Source organism: Mirounga angustirostris, unplaced genomic scaffold, assembly GCF_029215605.1.
Source record: "Mirounga angustirostris isolate CCGP_5_RB_7025 unplaced genomic scaffold, mMirAng1.0.hap1 SCAF_1, whole genome shotgun sequence".
NCBI lineage: Eukaryota > Metazoa > Chordata > Mammalia > Carnivora > Phocidae > Mirounga > Mirounga angustirostris.
Window position 1 is genome coordinate 35,937,075 of NW_026991709.1, and position 19,387 is coordinate 35,956,461.

General features: G+C 35.1%; 1 pseudogene; it reads right to left on the reverse strand.

Annotated features, from left to right (window-relative positions):
- Positions 1-3,929: 3,929 nt before the first annotated feature.
- LOC123835100 (U2 spliceosomal RNA) lies at positions 3,930-4,082 on the reverse strand (annotated as a pseudogene).
- Between the last annotated feature and the right edge of the window lie 15,305 nt (positions 4,083-19,387).

Sequence of the window (19,387 nt, forward strand, 5' to 3'; positions counted from 1 at the left end):
GGGAGAAATTCATATTGCTGATACAAGTAGTCTAAGAAATTTGTCACAATAATTAAGATTCTGTGTGGTTGCAAAGAAAAGCACTCTACTTAAATTAGATTTAATATCAGAAATGGAATAAACCATAATTATTAATAGCTATGTAATTTTTTAAATGGAAATTATTTTCACTTTAAAATGTTTTCATTATAAAAAGTGACACTTGCTCATTGTTAAAAAAAAGCCTAATAATATTAAGTTTATATGTTAAGTATGTATGTATATATACATATGATATACGTGTGGGTATATTTGCTTATGAGTGTAGGCTAAATTATGTCCCATCCCAAAGATTTCTAAACCCAAATCACTGGAACACATTAGATACTTGCCAGAAGGGATTTTTCATATGGAATTAAATTTGCAAATTAGCTGAACATTAAATAGGGCGATTATCTTGGATTATCCATGGCCTCTATGTAACCACAAGGGTCCTTAAAAGATGGAAGAGTTAGAAGAGTCAGACAGAGAGACACTGCAGAAGAGATGAAGCAGAAAGGGAGGTCAGTGAGATGTGAAGCATAACAGGATTTGATGCAGTTTTGCAGTTCTGACATGAAGAGGGCTATCACCCAGGGAATGCAGGCAGCCTCTAGAAACTTAGAAGGACCCCCAGGCAAAGGTCAGCAAAGAAACAGGACGTCAGTTCTACAACTGCTTAGGACTGAATTCTGTCAACAATCCGCATTAACCTGGAAGCATATTCTCCCCTAGAGCCTCCAGAAAGGAACATAGCCCTGTGGACCCCTTGATTTCTGTCTTGGGAGACTAAGCTAAATCCTAGTTGAGCCCACCGGACTTTTAGAAATGTGAGATATTAAATGAGTGTTAAGGCACTAAATTTGTGGTAATTTGTTATGGCAGCAATAGAAAACAGCTTTTATATTTAGATCCAAATATTTTTATAGAGTTTAAAAACAGAGTTATAACATTCTTAATCTCTGTTTTCTTATCATGAAGTTTAAACTTCAGAGACTACACGCACCTATGAGCAGGTTGGCCAGTCTACCTGATTATGAGCTTTGGAATATGGAAAATCTGAACCTAAACAGAGTAAGTACTACAAAGCTCTGACAGGATTGTTGAACACCATATAAAAATGCTGACTATTTCGGAATTTTAATTTTCTAAGAATAGTCATTTACTTACTCTTGCTAAAATGCCAAATTGTGGGCAACAATAATACAATTTTTTGAATGAAATCTAAGCAATATCTACTCATTTTTCCAAGGCTTTCTTCCATCTTATTTCTTCATTTTTTTTTCCTTCAATGCATACTTTTTTCATATTCATCTTGGTTTTTCATTTGCTGTTTTTCACATTTTACATGTTTAAAATTTTATGTACAAATGTTTGTGGGTTTTGCTGGGAAGGTAGTATAAAAATACAAAAATAAATCATATATACAGTGGTCCTTTTAAAAAGAATGCTTTTATGGCATGGTGAGATCTGCAGATGTTCAAGAAATGTTGACTTCTGCTGTATCAGCACATTTCAAGAAGTCAGGAAGAACCATATACTTCAGACTAAACTGAGTATAAAAGGAAAGAAATTACTTAAAGCACAGCTGTTGGAATAGTTACTCTTTGCAGTGTAAAAAGATAGCAAATAGTAGCTAGTCAATGAGTTTTGTAAAATGAATACACCACCAAGAAGTAGAACTTGTCAGTGGTTGTATTCTCAGGTCACAATTGTCAAGGAGTTCTCTTAATATTTGTCATTCACTACAGTGGGTGTACTATTTTTGTGAAAAACAGAATTGCCCCAAATTAAATTTAAAGCATAATTCTTAGAACATAGTACATGATTGAAAAATACTTGTGAAATGAAAGGTCAGTTTTTATTATATATATTTAAGAAAAAAAAGAAAAACACAAGTTTCAGAGAAAGGATACTTCATTGAATCATACTAATCTGCAACTGTCGGGCACCTGGGTGGCTCAAATGGTTAAGCGTCTGCCTTCGGCTCAGGTCATGATCTCAGGGTCCTGGGATCGAGTCCCGCATCGGGCTCCCTGCTCCTCGGGAGCCTGCTTCTCCCTCTGCCTCTCCCTCTCTCTCTCTCTCTGTCTGTCATGAATAAATAAATAAAAAATCTTTAAAAAAAAAAAAACTAATCTGCAACTGTCTAAAAATGCTGTATTACTTCTTTAAGTATACAATTTGCTGTGCTGGAAGCAAACCAGACTATTGTAATACGTGTTTTATAATTCCTTGAATTTAATATTCTTAACATATGTTAAAATGACCCTAAATATTTTGAATGACTAATATAATAAGTTTTTCTGGAGACATGCTTATACTGATTGCCACAGTAAATGGATTGTGAAACATTTGAGTTCCCATCAGAAGTCTTTGGAAGTTTTCATCTTCTAAATCTCCCAATGACTTCAGAGGTTTGTCACTGTGAAAAGCAGTCTCCTTGCCATTATTTAGTACATAATAATTAATTAATATTTACCTAATACTACAATGAGTCATACTTTGATACTTAGTTTCTATAAACAAATAATCTTCAAGCCCTTACTTTTTTTTTCTTGCTTTTCCACTCATTTCCTTACCCTCTATGATGTTGCAATGAGATATAGATTTTATAGAGCAAGATATCATGAAGAGATATCATAGAGAAATATGATGTAATAAGAATTAAAATAGAGCATTTGTCCTAGCCTTAAGGATCATAGAAAGTATCCACTAAGAAGCAAAAGTTGGTTATAAAGTATAAAAAGTGAGTAAAATTTTATCAGGCAAAGTAAAGAGAACCTAGTTCAAGATATTAGAAGCATGAGATCTTGTGAAAAATGAGTACTTTTTTTTTTTTTCTCAGACCTGAGAAAAGAGAAGTGTGGCTGAAGCACAGAGTGCTTGATAAGATAGGGTGAGAACTCCATACAGACTTTTATGAAATTTTCTAATGATTTTGTTATAAAAAATAAATGGAAACCATGTAAGAATTTGAAATCACAAGAGCAACATAATTAGGTTTATAAAGGTGAGATATTGTCTACTTGGGTAGACCATTGACTTGGACAGTAGGACCTTCTTTATTTTTTCCTACCATTTTTTTAATAACTCAGCTTTCCGTGCACAAAACAGGTCTCCTTTATTTTTTTCCTTTCTCTCATTTTTGTGGCTCATGTGGTGAAAGCTCAGAGATTGCCACACATGTTGTATTGTTTTTGTACACAGTGTAACAAACTACCACAACATTTATAGCTTTAAATAATGCACATGTATTATCTTAGAGTTTCTGTGGGTCAACTTTCCAACATTGTTTAGCTATGCTCTCTGCAGAGGATCTCCCATGGCTGCAATCTAGGTGTTGGCAAGGTCTGGTTTCTCATTTGGAGAAATGACTAGGAAAGCTTCTGCTTTGCCACTTCTGTGGCTATTGGCAGCATTCACTTCATTGTGATTTTAAGATTCATGACAGCTTCCTTGTTGCCAACAAAGAAAGAGAGGGAGACTAGAAAGAGTCTGCGAGCAAGACAGAATCTTATATAAGGCAACTTTTATGAAAGAGACATCCCATCACCTTTGCTATATCATTGGTTAGAAGCAAGTCCTGCCCAAGTTCAAGGTCAGGATGGTGTGGAAGAGGTGGCGATTATACAAGAGCATTAACACAAAGAGGTAGAGATCATGGGGCCATCTTGAAGTCTGTCTACAACACTGCTGTTTTCTGACTTTGTCTTTGAATGCTCTTTCCTTCCACCAGGCAACATTTGTGTCTTGATTTACTGCCATGGCTGCATATTAGATGTACAAATACATTTTCACTGCCACCTGTTATTTTTCTGGATTCATTCTCCTGGATGTTTATAGCATGAAATAATTTCATGATTTATAGTGGTAAGATTAGAGACTTAGAGCTTAATGTTTTAGTAAATAGGAGTTAAAACAGAGAAGGATCTTGTAGAGAATTTCCCCATTAAGATGTTAGATCCACTCTCTTTTTGTAAATCACATATTTAAGTAATTGTTTAATAAACTGATAAGAACAGATACTACACTTGATCTTAGCCAAAAGGCCGAGAAGCGATTAAGTAATTGTTTATTAACAAAATAACAAAACCAAACTAAAAAAACCTTTACTTAAAAAGCATAAACAAGATGATTATATTTTGTTTTGTTTTGTTTACCAAAATATTTCCACGCCAACAGCATTGCTCAGGTCAAGCTGAGTGGTAAGCAAACGATTGACAAATGCTTGAATACATGCATGCATAACAGAACAAATGGATGAATAATTCTGGTTAATATGCCTCCAAATGGGAGAACATGATGTCAATGCCCTTGCTGCTTAAGAGAGTGATCATTTCAGGTTCCCAGGCTAAAGGTCATGCTCTTTGAAGTATAACAACCTTGAAAGATAATCAATGTTTTCTCTGGAGATGTGTTGCATTAGGAAATTACTGAATGCATTTTCTTTTCAGAAACAAATGCACATGTTACATCGTTTTTTTTTTTTCCAAACAACACTTTAAAAAAATAGAAATTATTTCTTAGCATAAAGTTGGAAATACCTCACCTAATTTCAGAATAGTCCACAAGAACATTGCTCTCAAAATTTCAGTTAATTTGCCAAGTGTTTTACATACTTCTCATACTTTTCTCCAGTGTTATAAATTACTTTGGACACCAATTGAAAAATCTAGTTCTTAGAGCCATTCAAATTGCATTAATTTGTAAATAATAAAACTGATTTAATAAATGTACTACAAAATAAAACTAAATATTTGTAAACCACAGAAAATTTCATGGTTAAATACAATGAATAACCCATTGATATCTCCTCTCACAATATGAAACCATTATAAATACTTTTCAAGTTGATCCAATAATTTTTCTTTCTTGGACTTTTTTTCTCCTCAATAATCACATGAGGGAATATGTATAAAAGGAATTTTACTGTCATCTTCTTTACAGTAGTAGAAAAAAAAAATCAAACAGCATAAGAGGAGTACAACTGAGATGACTTATAGCCCTCTTAATGCTGCAGTCGGTCCCAAGGCCATAACTGACACTCATCATTGCCTTCCTAAACCCATTCTAAATCCCCAACTAGTAATTCTACTGGTCTAAGTAGCTTACCTATTGGAGTGACCCAGACTCTCCTCAATAAAAAATCAGTGCTTCTGTGTCACAGGTTGGGCTCTTCAGAAAAGAAGTTAAGAATTTTGGGGTCCAGGATTTATATTAAGGATAACCTTTGTGAAAGAAGGAAGAGAAAGTGGATTAAGCAGAAAGAGAGCATAATGTAGGCATGATAAAGTCTTAGCCAACCCAGCAGTGAGTTCTGAGACAAAAGCTACCTGTTGGAGTTATCCTTTGTCAGGACAAAATGGCCAGGCTTCTATACCTATGACTTACTCAGCCATCAGATGCAGGCTTCCCCCAGAAGAGTGGAATCTTGGGAGAAGTGACTCTATGCAGCTGAAGTTAACACTGAAGGAGTTGACAGCTAGAGGCTATCTACTAACTACACTTCCTGAAACTTTCCTTAAAGGGAGAACTAGGTGCTACTTCTTCATACCTACCATATACTGATTCCCATACTTTTATCAGGCCACTGCTGCTGTATGATCATTATAGTTACAGTTGGCCAAGAGAAGCTCTAGCGGATCACCTGTATGTAAAACATTCTTTTCTGCCTCCCTTATGTAATAGTAGCCCTATATCCTCATGATGATCAGGGTCAATAACCCATGTAACTCACTACCAATCTGTATGTGGAAACCAAGATGTGAAGGTAGTAGAAGGAGAATGTTGACTGGGAGACATCTGGACATGCAAAGATGCAATGGTGATATAGGGAAGATATAAATAACTCTAGTATCCCAAGCTCCCAAATGTCATTGTAGCATTTTCCTATCTGATAAAGCTTTTCTTTTTGGGAGGTGTGGGGGTGGGGTGGGAACACATTCTAATGACTTCACTAAAGTTTCTGAATTTAGGATTAGAGCCAGATTTTATCACTCCTTGAATAGTTGATCACAAAATCAAATCCAGGAAAATTGCCACAGAAGACTTGATAGATAGATCTATATGATATACAGATACCTATATTTATATAATCACCATAAAATTCTAGAAATACAGTAGGAACAAACACTTATCCTATGATACCAAGACAAGAAAAAATATTACTAGTTTGAACATGTCATTGTGACATATTTAACAGTCTTGCTCACGTGTGTAGGGGAGTAAACACTTTTTCCCTTTACTCTCCTTGGTTCTCCAGATAGGGCCCTGCAAACTAGACTGTCAAAAGATAGACTAACAAAATAAAAATAGTTTATTAATGCATGCAATGCTCATCAGCAGATAAAACTTGGTGATGAGTAACTCAAAAGGACAGTTAGAACTTGGGCTTATATTAGCATCTTAGCAAAGGACAATCAATTTATTGAGAGGTGGCAAGACAAAGGTAAAGGCTTTTAGACTTTTAGGGACAGCAAGGCATGGGAAATAAATATATGGTGAAATATAAATATATGGGAAAACTATGGAAGATAAGGGCTAGTTAGTAAGGTTTGTTTACGTAAACTCTTTCTCAGTGCCATCTCAACTCTGGTAAGAATGATGTTATCTCCATCCTGGTATAGGAAATAGGGGAGGGGCACCTTTAAAGGGAAATTTATGTTCTGCTTTCAAGCAGATAAGGGGATGGCAGACAGCTTACCCCGTGTCTGCTTCTTTTCAATTGCCTTCAGTTCAAAATTATTCTTGTGTCAAAGTGACATATTTGGGGGTGTCATGTTCTGAACCCCTTCACATGCCTTTTGCAACTACCCGATTATGTTTCTAATTGTTTGCTTGTTGATTGTCTGATACCAGTACCCAATAGTGGCCTATTTTGGCTGAGATCCCAGAAATACCTTGATGCAGGGCCTGCTACATGATTTGTGGTACCCAGTGCAAAATAAAAAAGTGAAGTACCCTCATTCAAAAAGTAGAAAAACTCTCCTGTTAAAATATAAAGACCTTCCCTTTTTGGGCTCTCTCTTGACTTGTAGTGTTTTTTTATTTGCTATTTGAAACTTTAAATTATTAGCATGGATTTTATAGTTCATTTTCATATTGTGAAATGCCAGTTTTCAATGCATATGTAAGAGCATTTAATGCATAAGAATCACTGAAATTTGTATTTCATTGTTCTTGATACCTATGCATTTCATTTTCCCAGAACAGTGGAAACACTGCACACGATTAGCTCAACTGCTTTTATGTCATTTCTTGATACTTTGCACATTCTCTCAACACACTCTCTCTTTGGATTACTGATGAGTAAGGAAAATCTGAGTGATGCCATATTTCCCTATTCCTTGATGACATCATTTTCAGTATGAATTGTCAGCAAACAAGGGGAAGTAACAGATGCAAGATAGGAAGGGATAGAGTTCCTTGGTCATTCATGTTTTTTAGAATGCTATTGCCTTCTTCAGCATTTGAATTAAGTCTTGGTTTGAACAGAAAGTTAGCACCCCTGCTTACTTAATTTATAGATGTAACAACTTACCTTGTACTTGCTTTGAGTCTTATTGAATTCCATGAATTGTGGGTGACATGGAATTCTGTGCTCATGGGCCCTCACAAATGCTAAATGAAAACAGGGAGGTAAGGAGCAGAGAATAAAAATATTGTACATATCTCCTTTGCTTACATGCAGGCTACATTTATCTTGGGCAGCAGAACATTAAGCCAATTGTAGGGGCCTTCTGAGTGCATGTCCCTGTGTGAATACAGGAAGCTGCTCCTGTCTTTGTGAGATGTAGAAAAAGAGGTTTAAAGACTTATAACAATAGAAACATTGTCGTGTTTTATCACATATAATATATAGTATACCACAGGAATTCATATACAGGCTAGAGAAAGTACTTCGTTAAAAGAAACATACTGGGGGGCGCCTGGGTGGCTCAGATGGTTGGGCGTCTGCCTTCGGCTCAGGTCATGATCCCAGGGTCCTGGGATCGAGTCCCACATCGGGCTCCCTGCTCCTTGGGAGCCTGTTTCTCCCTCTGCTTCTCTCTCTCTCTCTGTCTCTCATGAATAAATAAATAAAATCTTTAAAAAAAAAAAAAAAGAAACATACTGGAAAAATATATTGTTGAATATTGCACCAGCATTTCAAAAAAAAATGACCATAGTGAATCTTTTCCATATATGATAAAAATGAAAGATGCTGCCATTGGAATAGGCTCTCTAATTGGCAGAAGCTAATTAGGAGTATTTAATAAGAGCAGGAAGGACAAGTTTACTGTCATAAATAGCAAGGTGAAATGGTATTCAGGATTGTCTGATCCAGGCAAGGCTGTGTGGTATAGTCCGTTAAGTATCTGACTCTTGGTTTGGGCTCAGGTCGTGATCTCAGGGTTGTGAGATTGAGCCTGCATAAGGCTCTGCACTTAGCATGGAGTCTGCTTGAGATTTTCTTTGCCTCTGCCTGTCTCACTTGTGTCTCTCTCTCTCAAATAAATAAATAAATCTTAAAAAAAATGGTCTGATCCAGTGGCATCATCTATTCCCTAGAAATGAATTAGATGTGTAATTGACCTGTATGTATCATCAGAATAAACAGTGCGGTTGAAACCTGAATGAGAAAACTGCAGTAATGTAGTGTATCTCTGAGCTTGCCTGTATTCAGATCTCTTTTTCTTGATATCTCTCTCTTTTAATAAGGATAAGGTCATATCAGAATAGGGGCTACCTATACGACCTTATTTTACCTTAATTACCTCTTCTTAGATCTTATCACCAAATAAAGCCACATTCTGAGAGTACTGGGGGTTAGGACTTCAACATTTAAGTTTTGGGGGAACATAAATTGGCCCGTAGCATGCAGCCATGAATTCATGGACAAAATAGCCATGGTGGCAGGAGGTAGTTTAAGCAGGAACTCAAAGACATGGCCTCCTTTTACCAAATCTATCCTGGTTGGTAGGTGGGTGACATTGTGCTGGGTGTCTTTTCTTACAGAAGCAGTGACCAATGTTGTACATTAGACATAATATCATAACTTGTGACTCCAGGATTACATCTAGTAGGATAGTGATTTGATTAGACCCTTTCCATAACAACTACTCTGTTACAGAGCTATTCAACAGCCTGTTGAATACTCAGTGTACTTACTGTGAGCATAACCTTAAGAAGTGGGTTTTCAGTCCTATATGCTCCAAAACAGTGGATGACATATCATGTTATTTCTTCCAGAGCCAGAATACATGAGTCCAGGAACTAAGGAATAGAATTGGGGGTAGTATATGTCACTATTACAACCAAAAATCACTTGAAAATGTTTATTTTCTGACCCCCAAATCTCGACTCTGCGGGTTTAAGAGGCTCTGCTGGTTTAAGAAGTCTGACCCTGAATCTCAGCTCTGCTGGTTTAAGAGGTCTTATTGGTAACCAAGGGAGTAATCCTTCTACCAGGGGATATAATAAATTTCTATTAAATTGGAAGGTAAAATTCTCAACCTATCCTTTTGGCTCCTAATAATACCAGATAAAAAAGAAAACAGTATCTGTATAATAGAAGGAATCTGAAGACTTTGTACTCTAGAAATGAAGTTGCAGTTTAATATAATGTGTGACCTGATCATCTTCCCTAACTAAACCCTGTCAGCTAATATTTTAAACAGTAAAATTGCAAAAATAAGTCTGCTTTGGTTGATCATTTCTGTAATTTTGGTTATATGACAAACACTTCCCATAACTTGAAAGAGCTAAACCTGCATTTTTAAATTCAGCCAAAAATGTATGGAAAGCACATGAAAAGATAGAAACATTTTAAATCAAACATGTTATTATTAAAGATATTTTAAAATTAACAATCTTTTAATTTTCACAATCTTTTTTGATTATGGCAGCTTTAAAAATGTGCCTATAAATGAAAAGGTAACAGATAAAATTAAGTCACTTGATGAGTCTAAGTATAAAGCCTTTTTTTTATATACTTCCAGAAACTATGAAAGTGAATAAGTCAAATGATTGGGTTTTCAAATATTTTTGTGATTTATTTGGTTTCCAATTCTTTAATTTCAACACTTAAAGTAAAACCTAAATAATCATTAGCCAAAAGAATGTTATTTTTTATATTAGTCATAATGTGACTTTCGTCATATAATTCTGAAGGAATTCAAAGACTTCAGTGTCCAATAAAAACTCCTCAAATTCCCACCTACTTTTTTTTACGAAATAAGATTTTCTGGTGTTTAAGTCTATAGAAATGGAACATAAAAATAGAATCCTGTATCAACCTATCATAACCAAAATTAACCCATGGATAGATGATCCAATATATTAAAGAGATCTATCCATCTCATTAAGAAGTGAATTTTAAATACAATGCTGTTCTTTGTGCTTCAAACTTGCATATCAAAGTGCGCAATATATTTATATAGTTTCGAGTAACACTGACATAATGATTTTCCAGGAAGATATATTTTTAATATATAGAAATTTATGATAACCTAAACTTTCACCCAAAAATGATTTTTAAGATATCCACATATTTTTGTGGCTGAAAATTGTATAGGATAATCAATAAATGAATTTCTAGAGTAAGTGACATATTAGGATAAAACTTTGTTGAGGAAGTGGAATAAAAATACAAGCTCAAGGAGAAAAAGCATTTAATTACTCTTTACTTGTAAGGAAGAGCTTAGTGATGTATTTTTTTTTCAAGGGATGATGATAAATATTGAATATCTATGGCAGTTACATTCTAAAGGATGTATTTTTAAAAGTACTGTAGCATAGTTTTATTTTTTTATTTTTACTTTTTGCATAGTTTTATTTTTAAAGGTAAATATTTAAAATGGTATTTATTTTGCAATTTTTAAAATTATGACACCAATAAATTTGGAGACAATTGAGGAAGAATAAGAGGGACCAGCACTGAAAGTTCAAATGGTATACTCAGGACATAGGAGTAAAATTAAGTGCACATGGTATTCTGAAAATCAGATGCAGTTTCATGAAGTAGGGAATTTCCAGGAGCGTCAAATACTGTTGAGAAGCTAAGTAAGAAGAAGACAGAAAACCAGCCATTGGTTTTGACAAAATAAAATAGGTTAACGTTGGCCTTAATAAGAGCTGTTATTTTTTTTTTTTTAAGATTTTATTTATTTATTTGAAAGAGAGAGCACAAGCAGGGCAGGAGGGAGAAGCAGGCTCCCTGCGGAGCAGGGAGCCCGATGCGGGGCTCGATCCCAGGCCCCTGGGATCATGACCTGAGCCGAAGGAAGACGCTTAGCCGACTGAGCCACCCAGGCGCCCGAGAGCTGTTAATTTTAATGGAAGAGGAACTACAGTATACTGGTAGCCTAATTATAGTTTACCAAAGACAAATTAGGAAATGAAATGGAAACAATGGGCAGGCACAACTTTTTGAGCCCTGGAAAGGGGAATAGAGAGAGAGGACAAAAACTGAATAATAATGGGGGTTACAAAATTTTCTTTAGGTGGGTAGTGACCACTAAGGAATGGTATATGACTATGGTAATTGTATGCCAATAATGATGGGAATGGTTCTGTGGAAAGGAAGAAAATGGTGCTAAAGGAGAAAATTGATACAAGTACAGGATTGAGGATTTTTTGTTTGATTAATATTGTTTTGCTTTGCTTTTGCTAGTAATATGGGATAGGTAATATAACATGGGGTGGTAATATGGGTAATACAGGTGTAAATAGAGAAGTTTTCTTTAGACTGGGACAAGCACTTATTTCTCCATTCTATTCAGAGTGAATGCATAGTGTGTGGTTTCAGGTACAGGATGCTGAGTGAAATGACAGGGGTATCAGCAGAGAGTGATGGGGGAGTTGGCTTAGAGGAGATGTGATGCATGTAAAACAGACGTTGTGAAACAGAAATGTAGAAAGTAACTTTACTGAAGAAGTGTAGTATGATTGTCTGGCAGTGGTGATAAGTATTTGACATTTTTCATCATAATTTTGAAATACTTAACACTTTGTGTGGTTGTCTCTAAGAACATTCAGCAGCTTTAAAAAGTCAGATTAACACATCAGAAAGGAGAGGTGTAATGGAGTTAACCACATTTTCCCAGCCAGTTATAGAGAATGACAATTAGCTCTAGGTTGGGTTAAGAAGGAAGGGGCACATAAGGCCGGTGAAGTATAATTTACAGTATAAATTTATAATTTAACTAATTCCCCCACTTTAAGCATACAATTTGATACTTTTTTAAAAAAGATTTTATTTATTTATTTGAGAAAGAGAGAATGAGAGAGAGAGCACATGAGAGGGGGGAGGGTCAGAGGGAGAAGCAGACTCCCTGCCGAGCAGGGAACCTGATGCAGGACTCGATCCAGGGACTCCAGGATCATGACCTGAGCCGAAGGCAGTCGCTTAACCAACTGAGCCACCCAGGCGCCCCAATACAATTCAATACTTTTCAGTAAGTTTACCAATTTGTACAACCATTACCACAACCCAGTTTTAGAACATTCTTAGAACTTCACTAAGTTTCCACCTATCCTTTTACAATTAATCCCCATTCCCATCTCTATTTCCAGGTGACCACTAATCTGATTTTTATATATAAATATTTACTTTTTCTGAACTTTTCATATAAATGAAATAATATAATCTGTGGTCTTTTGGGTCTGATTTCTTTAACTTAGCATAACGCTTTCAAAGTTTATACTGCAGCATGTATCTGTACTTTATTTTAATTAGTATAAATAATATTCCAAATAATATTCCATTTTATCAATATACTAAATTTTGTTTATTCATTCACCAACTGACAGATATTTGGGCTATTTCCACTTTTTGGCAATGATGGATAAAAGAGGAAATATTTGAAATCAATAATGATAAAACATAAACATAAACAAGTGTTTTGGGTGCCTATGATTTTGTCGAGAAGGATTGTCCTGGATAAGGAAGTAAAGAAATAGAAATTAAAAGTTTAGATGGTTCATTGATATGATGGTTTAAGTCATCAATGACAATAAGAAGAGTAGTGGAGTAGAAAGCTAAGGTGAGTTAAGTAATGAACTTATAAGTGAACTTCAATAAATGACAATAACACGAAGGGATGAAATGCAGTGAACTCTGGTGACCTTTCCATGGACTGGACTATACGTTAAGAAGGAAGGATGTGAGACCACTGGCTAGCAGCAATGTGAAACAAGGTTTTACCTATATTTCCTTTATGCCATTGATACATAGAATATGAAAGGAAGAGATTAATAATCTCTATTTAAGAGGGATGTAGATGAAATGGCATATTCAGGAACAGCTAGATTTAAATTAGAGCAAAAATGTTATGGAGTGGCAGGGGAGTTTACTTAGAAATGACACAGTGGAACCATTTGGGGGAGAAATGGGAATGACAGAAATTTAGAGCACTTTTTTTCAAGACTCATATCAGTATCAAAGTCCCATTTTATAACAAATATTATATGATACCACTTTAATACTATAAAAATCAAATTCATAGAAAAAATAAACAACTTGAAAATCAGTGCAATATCCTAGGAGTAATATGGGTAAATAGAAGGAAATAATTTATATTAAATAACGTGAATCAATATGTAAATGTGCAGACATGATTCTACTACAAGATATAAGAGTCTAGAAGCTTGCATTTCTACTGAGAATCATCCTAAAAGAGCTAAAAATGCAGACTGCCTGTGGTATATGGCATGACAACTGCTGAATGAGAGGCTATTGGTGAACCAATTTTCCAATATGGTGAACAATTCTAGTAAAGTTCCATTTTTTAAAAAGTGCAGTCTTCCCTTGAATGGCATGGTTAAAATCTTGGGGAAAAATCACAGAATACTGAGAACATATGAAGTTCCTTATATTTATATGTAAATCATAGTTAGGGTCCAATTCATGAATATCTTAAATCTCACAGATGGCTGGGAAATCAAAATATACCTATTATTTCTAAATGAAGACTATCAAATAACAGTAGTCCTTCTCCACAATAATTGCAGATACAAAACACAGCTTCATAGTATGTATTTAATGCTAGTAATTAAAGGGAATATGCAGAGTAGTGTGGGAATTAGCACTCAAAAATGAGGGATTATTTTTGACACTTTTACATTAAATCATAAAAAAGAGAATAAAACAAAGCATGAAAGGATTGGCCCTGGAAATTGAGTATGAAACTACTAAAATCCACAGGAAGCTTCCATTTTTCTTAGCCCTGGGTAAAGGTGGGAGAGGAGAATCTGAAGAACACAGGGAGGCTGGCCCTGCCCTTCAGAGACAGGCTTTACTGATCTGATCATTTGGTAAAATAAATATCAGTACAGGGCCGGGTCTTTTAGGTATCTAATGCTTTTGTGGCAATTGTGGATGCTTCACAAATGAAGAAGAGAGATGTAGTTAACACATTTATTACATCTTCAACCCATAGCACTTTAGAGATGATTCAGAGCCTATTCAAACTATTACACACTCAAATAAGCTAATAATGGGCTGTGTTTAAGTGGCATTTATTAAATATTTATTTTATGGAGAAAAGAGTCTAAGCATTATGAGCATGAGAGGAAGTGGGAAAAGAGAGAAAGAGCTCCCAGTAGAAGTACTCAGCTTGTAGTATATTGTCCAAAGCAAATATAGACCCAAACCTGCATACCATACTTACCCAAACAAATGTCACATAGGTGCCCAAATCCAACCTTCTTAGAAGCAGCTGAGCAAACTAGTGGTGTTATTTTCCTAGCTCATTGAGGGATCATATGGGCCTTTATCCTAAGTGGCTTTTCAAAGTTCTTCTTCTAGCTACCTGTTTCTTTTCCCCTGAGAGGCATTTGACTAAAAAGGACTTTATCTCATTTATTAACTTTTTAAAATTTAAATTCCAGTTAGTTAACACATAGTATAATATTAGTTTCAGGTTGGGGCACCTGGGTGGCTCAGTCGTTAAGCGTCTGCCTTTGGCTCAGGTCATGATCCCAGGGTCCTGGGATGGAGCCCCACACCGAGCTCCCTGCTCAGCGGGAGCCTGCTTCTCCCTCTCCTCCCCCCTTGTGCTCTCTCTCACTATCTCTGTCACTCTCTGTCTCTCTCTCAAATAAATAAAATCTTTAAAAAAAATTTTTTTTAAATATTTGTTTCAGGTGTACAATATAATAGCTCAACACTTCCATACAATACCCGGTGCTTATCACAACAAATGCATTCCTTAATCTCCATCACCAATTTACCCATTCCACCACCTCCCTTCTGGTAACCATCAGTTTGTTTTCTATAGTTAAGAGTCTTTGTCTTGGTTTGCCTCTCTCTCTCTTTTTCCCCCTTTGCTACTTTGTTTTGTTTCTTAAATTCACATGAGTGAAATCATACAGTATTTGTCTTTCTCTGACTTATTTGGCTTAGCGTAATAGTCTTTAGCTCCTTCCATGTCATTGCTAATGGCAAGATTTCATTCTTTTATATGGTTGAGGACTATTCCATTGTATATATATATATATATATATACCACCTCTTATTTATCCATTCATCAGTCGATGGATGCTTGGACTGTTTCTATAGTTTGGCTATTGGAGATTATGTTGCTATAAACATCTGGGTGCATGTATCCCTTTGAATTAGCATTCTTTGGGTTAATACCTAGTAGTGTAATTGCTGGACCATATAGGATAGCTCTATTTTTAACTTTTTGAGTAACCTCCATAATATTTTCCACAGTGGCTGCACCAATTTGCATTCCCACCAACAGTGCAAGAGGGTTTCCCTTTCTCCACAGCCTTTTCAACACCTGTTGTCTCTTGTTTTATTGATTTTTGCCACTCTGATAGGTGATACGTCATTGTAGTTTTGATTTGCATTTCCCTGATGATCAGTGATGTTGAGCATCTTTTCATATGTTTGTTAGCTATCTGGATGTCTTCTTTGGAAAAATGTCTATTCATGTCTTCTGCCCATTTTTTAATTGGATTATTTTTTTTTGGGTGTTGAGTTGTAGAAATTCTTCATATATTTTGGATACTAACCCTTTATCACATATGTTATTTCCAAATATCTTCTCCCAGTCAGTAGTTTGCCTTTTAGTTTTGTTGACTGTTTTCTTTGCTGTGAAGAAGTTTTTATTTTGATGAAGTCCCAATAATTTATTTTTGATTTTGTTTCCCTTGCCTCAGGAGACATAACCAGAAATAAGTTTTTATGGCCAATGTCAAAGAGGTTATTGCCTGTTTTCTCCTCTAGCATTTTTAAAAATTTATTATTTTATTTAAATTCAAATAATTAACATGTAGCGTATTATTAGTTTCAGAAGTATAGTTCAGTGATTCATCAGTTGCAGATAACACACAGGCTCATTACATCACATGCCCTCCTTGATGCCCATCACCCAGTTACCCCATCCCCCCTACCCACCTTCCCTCCAGCAACCCTCAGTTAGTCTCCTATAGTTAAGAGTCTCTTATGACTTGTACTCTAGCATTTTTATGGTTTCATGTCTCGCATTTAGGTCTTTAATACATTTTGAATTTATTTTTGTATGTGATGTAAGAAAGTAGTCCAGTTTCATTCTTTTGCATGTTGCTGTCCAGTTTTCCCAACACCATTTGTTGAAGAGACTGTCATTTTCACATTGGATATTCTTTTCTGCTTTGTTGAAGATTAATTGACCATATAGTTGTGGGTTTATTTCTGGGTTTTCTATTCTGTTGCAGTGATCTATTTGTCTGTTCTTGTGCCAGTACCATACTGTTTTGATCAGCACGGCTTTGTAATACAACTTGAAGTCTGGAATCATGATGCCTCTAGGTTTGCTTCTGTTTTTCAAGGCTGCTTTGGTTATTCAGGGTCTTTTGTTCATATTTTAGGACTATTTGTTCTAACTCTGTGAAAAATGCTGGTGGTATGTTGATAGGGATTCCTTTAAATGTGTAGATTGCTTTGGGTAGTGTAGACATTTAAACAATATTTGTTCCTCCAATCCACAATCATGGAATGTTTTTCCATTTCTTTGTGTCCTCTTCAATTTCTTTCATCAGTGTTTTATAGTTTTCAGAGTACAGATCTTTCACCTCTTTGGTTAGGTCTATTCCTAGGTATCTTATGGTTTTTGGTGCTTTCTCTGTCTCATTTAAATTTCTATGGTGCTATAATGCCCCATTTAAATTGGTGCACTTTTCTCCAGCATAGCTGGTGAATCATTTGCTGTGTTTTACAAATTTTTGAAAAATGTAGATATTCTAAAAGCAAAAGTAATGCCCGAAGAGGCTGTCTAAATTCTCAGAGGTAGATAAATGCATAATTATTAACAGAACCAAGATGAATAATGGACTTTCTTATCTTTACTTATTTTTTCCTCTGTGAGGAAAAAAAATATAGGTTAATAGAAAGACTATACATGACTAACTCTAATGTTATTTGCATCTTTTTTTTCTTTTCCAATTGAAAGCAATAGTAGTGATTAGGCTATTAAGGTAAAGATAATATCATTCATAACCTTCCAGGTGATAACATATATATTTTCCAGGTGTAACTGCATTTTTATATTTTAAACAATTTGTAGAAAGCAAGAAAAATTTAGTAGTTTGTAGACAATATTCTGGTTTCAGAAACATTGATGTTCATACGTATCTGTATTCACTTAGGGAAAATAATGAACACTTTATTCTAATTATAATATAGAATCTTTATATATACAGTTCTTGATTAACCTAAAAGTAATGACCAGGTTCTAGGTGTAAAATTAACATCCATTTGTGATTAATTTACTTTTGTCCTCAATATAAAATGAGTGTCCAGGTAAACCCAGAGTTTTCAAAATCTTCATATGCAGACAAGTTTTCCATTGCAAGAGAACCTTTGCTTAATATATTGTTAGTATATGTTAAGTCAAAGAAGGCAGAACATGTTTTCCTAATTGGCTCTCCCCAAAGTTTCTTCAATAATGATGTTTAAATTTCAATTACATTGTTTTATTTCCACGTATGACTGTTCAATCTATGCAGATGAATATGAATGTGTAACATTCTTACAAATAGTTCACAAAAATATACTTCAAAGCATCTGATGCACAACTGATTTGAATAATGTATGGCTTTAGAGTAATATTTCACAGAAGAACTTAAAGTGAATAGTGTTATATTAAATATACTAAAATTATTTCAAATAATTAACAGAGAGAAACATTTTAATTGTTACTTTACTTCTTTACAAAGATTGAGTTTCTTGAACAATAAAATCAGCCATACTGTATAACTAAAATCATCATATATACTATTATATGATTCTCAAAAATGCTTTAGAACACAAACTGAAAGCAAATCAAAGTTTAAAACCCCAAAAATATATGAACTCATTTACATCAAGGATAACTACTGAGAAATTATTTGAAATGTGTTTTACAAGGTTTTTATTAGATGAAAAATATTTCCTTTCCTTCAAAGTAGCTTGTAAAATTCACAACTATATATTTGATTCTTTAATTTTTAATACAAATCTAAAGTCTACCACAGCAAATTAATAATGAAATGATTTGCTACCTATTCAGCAATCCTTAGTTTTTCCACAGGTTCATTTTTTTCCTTTCTCTGGAGGAACACACCATTACATTTTCTAAATCCTTAACATGTAATGATCTTCCATTTTTAACCTGTTGCCAATTATCAGCCCAACAGAAGCTATCTGAACATGTGGTTAGCGCACAGATTAATAGCATTGCCCAACTGTTTTCCATTTCATCCGGTGCTCAATCTAGATTCCAAAAACAGACAGTCGTGCATTGAATTACTCATAAATTGCTTATTAAGGTGCTAACATGACACTCTTATTGCTTCTTGACATTCCACAGGCCTTAGGAGCTATCAGCCATGGCATTTTGTTATTATACTTGCTCTCCATTTTAGGTCAGCTGTGGAATAGCTTTCAGTGATACCTTTCTAATTGGTTTCAGCTCCTTAAGTGTGGTTGGCTTCACGTCCTCCCCATCTGCTGTTCCTTTTTTCATCCCTTCATGTTTAGTTCTTTTTTTTTTTTTTAAAGATTTTATTTATTTGACAGAGAGAGACACAGCGAGAGAGGAAACACAAGCAGGGGGAGTGGGAGAGGGAGAAGCAAGCTCCCCGCGGAGCAGGGAGCCGGATGCGGGGCTCGATCCCAGGGTCCTGGTATCATGACCTGAGCCGAAGGCAGACGCCCAACGACTGAGCCACCCAGGCGCCCCCATGTTTAGTTCTTGACCATTTAGTATTCATAATGTAAAAATTTTCGATTTTAAAATTGCAAAAATATTGCTTGCAACCACCTACGACTTTATCATTAAAATACAAAAACAAGTTTAAAAAAATGATTCAACCAGTGAACATTGCTCTATTGTGTGTTTGTGTTCAAATAACTTTA